Source organism: Lepisma saccharinum, chromosome 18 (genome assembly GCF_977018435.1).
Source record: "Lepisma saccharinum chromosome 18, izLepSacc3.1, whole genome shotgun sequence".
NCBI classification, from domain to species: Eukaryota; Metazoa; Arthropoda; class Insecta; order Zygentoma; family Lepismatidae; genus Lepisma; species Lepisma saccharinum.
The window spans coordinates 18,328,763-18,338,913 of NC_139246.1; the positions used below are offsets into that span (position 1 = coordinate 18,328,763).

At 38.2% G+C, this 10,151-nt stretch overlaps 1 long non-coding RNA gene across 1 annotated transcript in view; it reads left to right on the forward strand.

Annotated features, from left to right (window-relative positions):
• Nucleotides 1-2,697: 2,697 nt before the first annotated feature.
• Nucleotides 2,698-10,151, forward strand: part of LOC146002614 (uncharacterized) — a 9,803-nt gene continuing 2,349 nt past the window's right edge. The window contains exons 1-2 of the long non-coding RNA XR_014443730.1: nucleotides 2,698-2,775; nucleotides 5,724-5,847. This is a non-coding gene — a long non-coding RNA (uncharacterized LOC146002614). The remainder of the gene's footprint in view (nucleotides 2,776-5,723; nucleotides 5,848-10,151) is intronic.

Genomic DNA, 10,151 nt, shown 5'->3' on the forward strand with positions numbered 1-10,151 from the left:
TCGGTTACACCAAAATACACACTTCACTCATCTGCACATGGCAAGTCGATGTAAAACTGACTGTATTCCTCGTCCATGTACTGCAGCATATTATAACCATCAGGCCTTCTTCTTCTTCTTGAGTGGCAGCGGGCCACGGTGCAAGATAGCTAGGTTCTCTGGAACAGCGTGTACATCTTCATGTACAAGGTATAATCTAGGATGGTGTATTTTGTCTTTAAGAATGGCTACATGCTGATGTGACATAACATTATTTTTGTCTTTGCATACTAAGACATTGACATTACCCAGTATTGTATAATACGTGACAACAATCCATGTACTGTACAAGCTGTGCTGCCAAAAGGCGAAGGTTTCATGTACCTTACCGTTTACTGCAACCGTTTTATAGTTCCATTTGTCCATACAGCGTTGTTCCACTTGCCTTCGTTGGCTGCCTCTTTTCCATCACATCCTTGCCTTTCTACTTGTCTATGCTTGCACCCATTAACTTCCTCCTTTTAACGTTCTTCCATTCAGAAACGTTTACTTTGCGTTTTCTGCTTCTATTGATACGATGCACGTCACTGGCTAATAACATTACTTCTCTGCGGTCCGGCATCTTGCTTACCCTACAGCGTTGTTCCACTCAGAGTACAGTTTGCCAGAATTCTCGTGCCAACTCTTGGGCAATAGAGAAACGAGTCTTTCAGTATATGTCAGTCATGTTCGGTACAGCATGATTCCACTGGTAACTCAGAATATTCCAAAATGTGCCATACAGCGTTATTTGGTGGAATGCTTCAAGTTAAGAGAATAGCCTATACGTTGCTATTAGTGTTTGTTCAATACTGTACTTCACTCGTTTGTGATCCAGATTAATAGTTTGTGCGTTGGTAAGAATTATATGTAATCCAAGCTTCATCCAGGCCTTTATTCCAATATAATCTACATAATAGGCTGTTTAACACACATACACACATGGAGGGGCTCAAGGTAGCAAAATACCTTCCTGTAGTAGCATGTTAAAGATTTTATTCCATACATCCTCAATGGTAAAAAAAAAAATAACTTCAATTTCTTTTAAACGTTGTTCGCAGCACGCCTATCGAACCAGCGCAGCTGGTCCGAGACAAAACACTTTATCTTTGGAGTGTTCACCCAATTTTCATAAAACAATATTACATTGTTCTTTCATGTGAGAGGAGTTTAAAAACACATGCAGCGCAAATGTGTTTACTCAATTTGTATGATACAGAATCATTAATAGACATTTACTTTACGGCAAATTACACAAAGATAAGGAAGGGGCAAACGGACACCCAAAGCACATTTTTCAAAAATACACTGAAAGTTTTTATTGAAAAATGAAAAAAATGATTGTCATACAATGTGCGAACATTCAGTAAACAAAGTATGGTATTTAAAATAAGGATCGCCTATCTCAAAATATCCAATCAATCACATGATATTTGCGGGGCAAACGGACTCTAGATGATTTAGGAACAATCATCACGAAATATGAGGTGGCACTGTTTTCATTGGAATTTCCTATGTTCCTGAGTTTGTCGAGTCATGAATCGGGAATAAATTCTCATCACAACTGACAGGTGGAAATAGTAATTTGTTTTCTCTTCCGAAAATGTTATTGGCCTCTTACGAGATTGTATGTACAAGTATAAACATATAAACTCCACGCCATCGCGAACTTACGTATCGTAAGTACCGTGTGGCCAGAATTAAAGTTATCCAACTCAGAGCCTTCTGTAGCCTGTTTGAGGCATCGTAGAACTCTGAAATTTGGTGAATCAGCTATGCAGACCACGAGGAAGAGGATGGCGATAAAAGAAAATTAAAAATAGTTCAATTTCCGCCACTAGGTTGAAATGTGGCGCTGTGCTTCCATGAGGGGTTGTAATAATGACGTAAACTGCTTCAATTGGTTATGGATTTGCCTTTACCTTGCAATCTTGCAATAAACGAGAGATTATTTTCTCGCAAATTCCAGTCACTATCAAATGTCTTTCTAATTAATAACTCAGCTAAATCACTTAACGTGAGTGCTGAACAAAAGTGTTTCATTATTACAGCGCCACATTTCAACCTGGTGGCGGAAAATTGAGCTTTTTTATCGCCATCCTCTTCCCCATGGTCTGCATAGTGGATTCACCAAATTTCAGAGTTCTACGATGCCTCAAACAGGCTACAGAGGGCTCTGAGTTGAATAACGTTGTTTGTACACATTGGGTGTGAAGGGTGACCCTTTATTTTACTACGGCTTTTTTGCAACTTTTGGCTAATTTGTCAAGATAGGGATGAGTGATGACATGATGAAATTGATAAATGTACACTAACAAACATCCATGCCCGGGCGGAGTTTCGAACCCAGGAGCCCTAGCGTAGTAGCGCGATGTGCTAACCACTCCGCCACGGGGCCGACTCTTTAAGAAGACATCTCAATGTCAACCTCCCTTCCACGTACTACACCCTGGACTGAAGACTAGCGAGACTCTGGCGTCTGAACCCATGGCCAGTATAATCCTCTTTCGGACTTGTGTGCTGTCCACATGTGTTTGTGTTTGTCCCTTCATCTTCATCTTCATCTTCACAATTAGCCAAAAGTGGCAGAAATGTGAAGTAAAATAAATCAATTCATTCATTCACTCATGTTGTTCACGTAGCAAGATTAATATTAATTATTATATTCTATCTTTTCAGAATCTCGCCTATGCGGTCCTAGAGAAGCTCCTTGCTTCATGAAGAATTTTAATAAATTTATGGAGATATTTAAATCAAGTAAAGTTTGATCATATTTATATTAATTTAATTAGATATTTAGTAGCGGTTAGAAGAGCACGCTACGACATTAGGGTTCCTTGGTTCTAATCCCGGAGAGGACATGCGTGTTCCTTGTGACCATTCCTTCATCAATTTCATCATATCATCACTCATCCTCATCTTTGCGATTTAGCCAAAAGTGACAGATAAGCGAAGTCAATTAAAACAAATTAGTCAGTCATTATCCAGTAGAATACCGTACAATACAAACTTCTACAGCGTGCAGAGTGCATCAAGGTAAGCAACATTTCTTGGTAACGTATTGCTCTTTGGGGGTTCGTTTGGAAGCTGCGATTCCTCAGACATCATTGTTATTAGTCTGCTGCGGGAAGAGGATTTCGTCCGAGCGCCAAATAGTTCGAACGAACGACGCTAGACAGCGTACCGAATCGAAAGCTTCTTCGCCCGAGCGAATAACGTTCGAACAGGCAAAACAAGCGGTATACAATCGAAGCCCAGTAGCACATCTATCACCGTAATTTGTCTGTTGTAGTGGGTCCTCGAATATGAACCCTGAAGTGAAATTGAAACTTAAGTGAACATAGTCATCATATCCATGTTAAAATATAGTTTCATCAATCTTACCAATACACAGTGATATATGAAAATATTTAAGCCGGCCCTGTGGCGGTGTGGTTAGCACATCGAGCTACGATGCCAGGGGTCTCGGGTTCGAATCCTAGCCTGGGCATGGATGTTTGTGATTGTCCATTTATAAATTCCATCATATCATCACTCATTCCAATCTTCGCAAATTAGCCAAAAGTGGCACAAGAAACGAAGTAAAATAAAGCAAATCAATCATGAAAATATTAAATATATAAGTATCTGATGGTTTTAAAATAGCAGAAATGAAGCGAACACGTTTCACCACAGGGTGTCTTCTTGGAGATAATGTATTTCAAATGGTCATATTGTGATGCTACACAGTATTGGAGTCTTTCCCTGAAGTTTAACATCACACGCTTGAAGACATCCTTCCCAATACTCTCAACTATTCCTCCATAAGACATTATTTTTTGTTAGCATCAGTTTGTGTTTGTGTTGTGTGAATTAATCTTCAACAAATGTGCACATAAATTGTGTTTGTTTTTTTAAATTAATCTCCAAGAAGTGTAGAATTTATTCCATTTACATATATGTTCTAGTGAAATGTGTTTGCTTCATTTCTGCTATTTTAAAACCGTCAGATAATCATGCTCATCCATGTAGAAGTGCTAACGGGGTGCATAGATCTTACTATGAGGAGTACGATGTATATTTTATAGGAAAAATCTCATAGCAGATATTATTATTATTAATATATAACGTAGATCTGTGTTGGCAATGTAAATTCATAATTAATAACATATGGTTTTGCGGTAGGGTAACGACTAAGCATAATTTGCTTTTGCATCTGTTATGACGAATGCATAAATAAAATAGTGCTCAGCTCTTATTCTGAATTAATCAAATTATACAAATAACCAAATGTAGAAAGAATAATAGAAAAATTAAGCAATTCGTGACTCTATGAAAATATTTTTGTGAATGATAGTAAAAGAACAGTATTTGTAATAAACGTAGGTCAACAGAGACAGGATCTACAGTTTTGATGAACTTCTACTGCGAATTTCGAAGCGCATTGCTAACTACGTATATAATATAGTAAAATATAATTTCGTAATTTAGAGTAGGAGATGTGTAAGCAATTTCTAACACCCCCAGACGCCTCATGTATATAGATACTGTTCAAGTTTATTAGTGTACCAAAAATTAACCTAGACGATTATATAAATATATTATATATAGAGTCACTCAGGGGAATACGCCCAACTTTTTTTGGCGGTTTATAGCTTCGCTAAATGAAGGAGTGTTGCAATGAAAAGGATGTTACCTATAAGTTTTATTACTGTAAGTCTTACAGCAAAAGAACCATAGAAAAATAAACAGATGAACGTCAATTTGGACAAATCACCCCGTGTTCAGGGTAAAATGCCCAATACAAGAAACAATTGTTGTAATACTTGACATGACATATTTAAAGGAAAATAATACACAGCATTGACTGGAAGATTATTAACGTTTGTTTCGTAAACAGAACATCATTTGTACAGACGAGCATAGCGTTTCTAACAACATTTATTTTGATTTACCATAGCCTCTTTTACTATTTACATTTGTGAGAAATTCCATTGCACTTTGGACACATGGACGATAATTTGGTACATATTTCATGCATCCACATACTAGAACGAATACACTGGATCCAGTCAGATTGTAGTCCTTTCTTCTCATAATAATGCCCATGGGCATATTGTACTTAATTTCTGTGACTGGTCATATCAACCCACAGCTACAAGCAGAATATTGAATCACTGGGTTGGCAACTCTGAGCGCCATGCGACAGTTTCACTCTGCAGATATGTTTCCCTGACTCTTGATCTTTACACCAAATATAATTCAGTCTCTTTATCTCTTGGGAATATTATTGCACATTGTCAATACAGCAACGTCCAAAAAAATTAGTACTTCAAAAATTGTCTTCTTATCTCATGGAATTAACCCTGAATGGCTTCAGATTTTTCTCACAAGCTCCAAACCTGCTGCCTCATCTCACCATGGAGGGCGCTTTCAAACAAGAGTCGGAGAGTTGCCATAACATTAACATTGCGCGAGATACGAGGGGGTGGATATTTAACCCCGATGAATATATTCCCCCGAGGGACTATATATATACACACACACACACACATATACGTACATTGATTACGGTGAACTAAATATATACAGATTTATCATGCAGAAGATTGTTAGCAAAGAAAGAAATTACAGGACTATCTATTAATGTCTTGTAACTAAGCTAAACAATAAGTTATTATAAATGTGAATAAAAGTTGTGACTCAATATGACGATCGTGTTTCAGTTCACACTATGTGTCCTGGAAACTGCAAGGAATATATCTACACCCAGGATATCAACCACGAGATATTCACAAAGGAGGCAATCACTGAGCACAAAAGAGCTCTTCATATGGATGAGAGCGACAAGTAAGTTTTGTTAAGTCTCGTACTTTAGGGAAGCTGAAAACTAAACAAAAGTAGGACTTATAGAGCACTAGCATACCTCAGGCTAGAAGGGAGAATATTATCGCAATCAAATTTTAAACGTAAACCTGTTGTAATTGTATATAGATATCCAATACGTTCTCTATTTTGAATATTAAAATATTTAGATACCCATGGGATTTGCATTTCAATTTTTTGGTATTTTTCTTTTCTGACACTGCTTTTCTGTCAATTCTGGCTAATCATAACGATGAGGATAAATGATGATTGGATGAAATGATATAGGCCGATACTCTAACCCGTAAACCCTTGATGGCGAGATCTTGAGTCAATCGGATACTTAAAGCGCTCGTCACTGAGGCGACTATCTGAGGATTATTATTCACTAATATGTCTATGTGGATATATCCAGCATATTATTAGCATTTTACATAGCCTTTGTATATGCAAGGGTCAGTCAGTGGAAAACAGGCCGCCTCGTATATCTCGACGTGTAGATGCCGCGGATCCACGAAACTCCTGCCACTGGAAGGGGGTTCCGTTGTCGGCCGGTAGATGGCACTCGCGTCGCAGGCTTGTGTGAAGCAGTGCGAGTGTGAGCCGTGTGAAGTGCAGACGTGCATGGGCTTGCCGTCAGGCATATCGTGGAGGCCAGTAAGGAAGAGCAACGAGCAGTCCTGGTGGCGGAAGGCGCTAGTAGGCGAGACATTCACTGTCGAATGACGGCAGTGACGTTCTTTCTTCGCGAAACCTCCGACTCCACTCCTTCACCCGCGGCAGAGATAAATAATGTTCCACATACAATACCGTCATTCGACGGTGAATGTCGGTCAGCGCATTGTCCGTGGCAGTCTCCGACATAATTCCGGAAGGATCTTGCCTTCGACAATTCCATTCGCAGACGATATGGACCTGCGTAAGAAACAAGGTGTCTGCTTATGTGGAAAAGTATACTATAAGTACCGTAAAGGACCTCAAAAAGTGCATTAAGGAAACTCTAGAGTTTGTAAAGGACCTTACAGGTTCTCGGAGCTTACCATTGGGGGAAAACTGTACCTCATAAGCACTCGCTTATCTGCATCCTTCATCAGCGGAGGTACCTAAATAAACTTATCCTACACAACCTTTTAAATGAATGGCAATTCACTTATTTTGGGTTAGAATGACCTAAAGACTGCATAGGCAAGGTTGGCGATAGAGAAAGCATATTACCTGTTTCGTTCCTGAAGAGTTGATCAATAACAGTTTCCAGGGTAACTTTCTCTCTCTCTCACACACACACACACACACACTGATCTAGTCTCTCACAACTGTCTTTTAAAACTCTGTACTTCACTCCCAAACAACTTTAGATCTGACGTCATCTTTAGTAATCCAGCTCGACTGTCTTTCAAAAACAAACTCTCTGTCCTCTGCCCAAATCCAAACTTCACTCTCCTCTCCCCAAACCTCAAAACTGCTCTTCTCTATTCCCGACAAACTGTGTCATGTTTCACATTCCACTTCCATGCTCTGAAACCAACCTCCTCCCCCTTTTCATCTCTCTTTTTTCTCTGCAATAACTGGCAAATGCTTTGTCCTGAAGTTGTGATGAAGTTAATACATTCCTTGGAGTTTCCTGCCTGTTACCTAGCTAAGCTTAACTCGAAAATGAAAGTGACAGGTACGTTACGATACCTAAAAAAAAAAAGTCGTTTTCACGTTCAGAAGACACACTAGACTCTTATGGACAATGCTTTTCTTATGGAAAAATACGAGCGCGCTGTTGTGAAATTTCTGGATTTACAAATTTACACGTGGTGACCACAAAAAAACTGGTAACTTGTTTCCATATTTTTTGATAAATTAAAAACGCAAATTTTCTGTGAAAACAAAATTTTACATTGTTCTTATTCCTAACTTTGAAACATGCCGTAAAATTGAAGCTTTCATTATGAAAAAAATTGACACTGTTTTTTAATTGTCATAGGTGATGGTGGTGCTCAGAATCTATCAATACTTTAAAGCAAATTTGCATTAAAAATATTCAAATAAAATATGTGGAGATTTTTTATATTCGTGCAATAGAAAATGTCGTCGCTGGCCATTTTTTGTTCTGTAATTCCAAGTAAAAACTTCCAGCGACAAAGTTGTGGAGAAAATGATGAAATTATTTTTTATAACCACTCAAAAGTTCCCAGAAATATTACTTCCATGCATTTGGAGTTTCTTTTTAACCCGAACCGCGCGCCAAGTAAGGAGACGTTGTCTGGCCATCTTGAGCTGACTCACCGCAGCATTCCGGCTAATCACCACCAAGTTTTCGAGTTGATATTTTATTTCCATTCAGTAAAAATATTAACTTCATGCAGTTTGTTATAATAGAATTGCAATTACTTAAATTTAATAATTGACAATTATTTCCAATGCTGCTGTTGTGAGAAACATTAGTGCTGTCGCAAATACACGTTGTTTTTGTTTACATTACTGTCGACATTAATACTGAAATGAAGATCACCTTTCAGTTTCCAACGTACACATAAATTCATAGACACCATATTAACCTTTGAAAGGCTTTCCAACCCGTGACAAAATATGGGGCTTCAAGATAGAAATATGACATGCCTTGCTTGAGTTATTGACGTCTTATCAGTTCGAATGGGCAATAACTCATTTGTTTGTTTGGGTTGCAACTTGAATCTAACCCATGTGCCAGGTTCCCCTTACTTGAGTGAGAGATCTGCTTTGGTCTGTTTCGACTTTTTTCCTCTCTCGAAAAAGTGTTTTCAGTTGTGTGAGCGCTCAGTGATTTCTACTTTTTTAAGTGATTTCTGAAGTGTCATATTCGTGCATTACACTCGCGCGTGTAGTGATCGCAATGGATCGTAGTTAAAATGGTAACTGTAACGTTCACAGTATATTAATAATTACATATAATTATCATTATATATACAAAATATGTAACACCTTCATTGTGAAGGAAGGTCATCATTTCCCGGCAACATGAGCTAGCGCTGTATTGGCAACACTGTGCGGTTTCTCCATAAGCGCCGTTGTGTCTTCTGAACGTGAAAACGACTTTAGGTAGATGAATGAAGTCTTCTATTGTGAAGATTCCTGCAGAGAGACAGGATATTGAACATATTGAGCATTTGTAAAGCATGTTAATGAGAATTTTCATAGGTGATAAAAAAAACACATTTCTATCTCAATGTACTAGATGTAAGAATCTTCCAAAACTAGATATTACTTTTGTAAAGTAAAATGTGTGTGTGTTTCTTATAAAGGGTGTTCCGTATAGGACGCCGAATTAGAAAATTAAATAATAATATGGAAAATATCTTGAAAATAATTATATTTCACATATATGTAAGCAGTAACATCTCCCATTTACGTATGAAAGACAATGTCAGGCATATGTCGAACTCTACTGAGTCTGCATGCATTTATACCCTCCACAAAATTATTGATAACCCTCTCGCAGATGTCTGTCTGTCTTCAATCGTAGACTGTTCCATATCGTAACTACAAGAAACGAGTCAAAAATTAATCGGCATGACAACAGATACAAACATTGGTAAGAACAGCTCTGCCAACCTCGAAACAAAACAATAGCACTCGATTCAAATTCGGCGTCCTATACGGAACACACACACACACACACACACACACACACACACATATATATATATATATATATATATATATATATATATATATATATATGTATGTATGGATATACAGGGTGTTGCAAAATACCTGTTACAACACTTGGGAGGTGATTCAACAAGTAAAAACAAGGAAAAAATGCCATGTGAAAAAATGTCGAAATCGGCACCGTTTTCGAGTGACAGGCATGCGAAAATCGCCTCACACCATCTGTAAAGCATAATAGCTCAGGAAGGAAGAAAGATATCAATGTCGGGTTAAAAGAATAAAAAGAAAGTCGTGCCTGACGAATACAATGGTGCAGCAATTGAGGCCCAGTGTACATTGCGCAAGGGGACTCTCAAAGAAAGTGGGGAATCCCCTGATGGAAAATATAGGAAATTTACTACTATTTTCTACATAATGTTGAGATCGGAATGTAGGCAGTAAAAAATGACGACGTATTCCACATGTCCCACTACTACTGGGACACCGTCCCACACCCGGGAAATAGGAAAATAACTGCAAATCTCCTGTTGTACACGGTTCACTTTGCGGTACGAAGAAGAAAAGAAACCATTTTGTCGCATGTCCCACTACTGCTAGGACACCATCCCAAGTGGAAAAAAAACACGGGAAAACCATAAAAAACGTTTTCA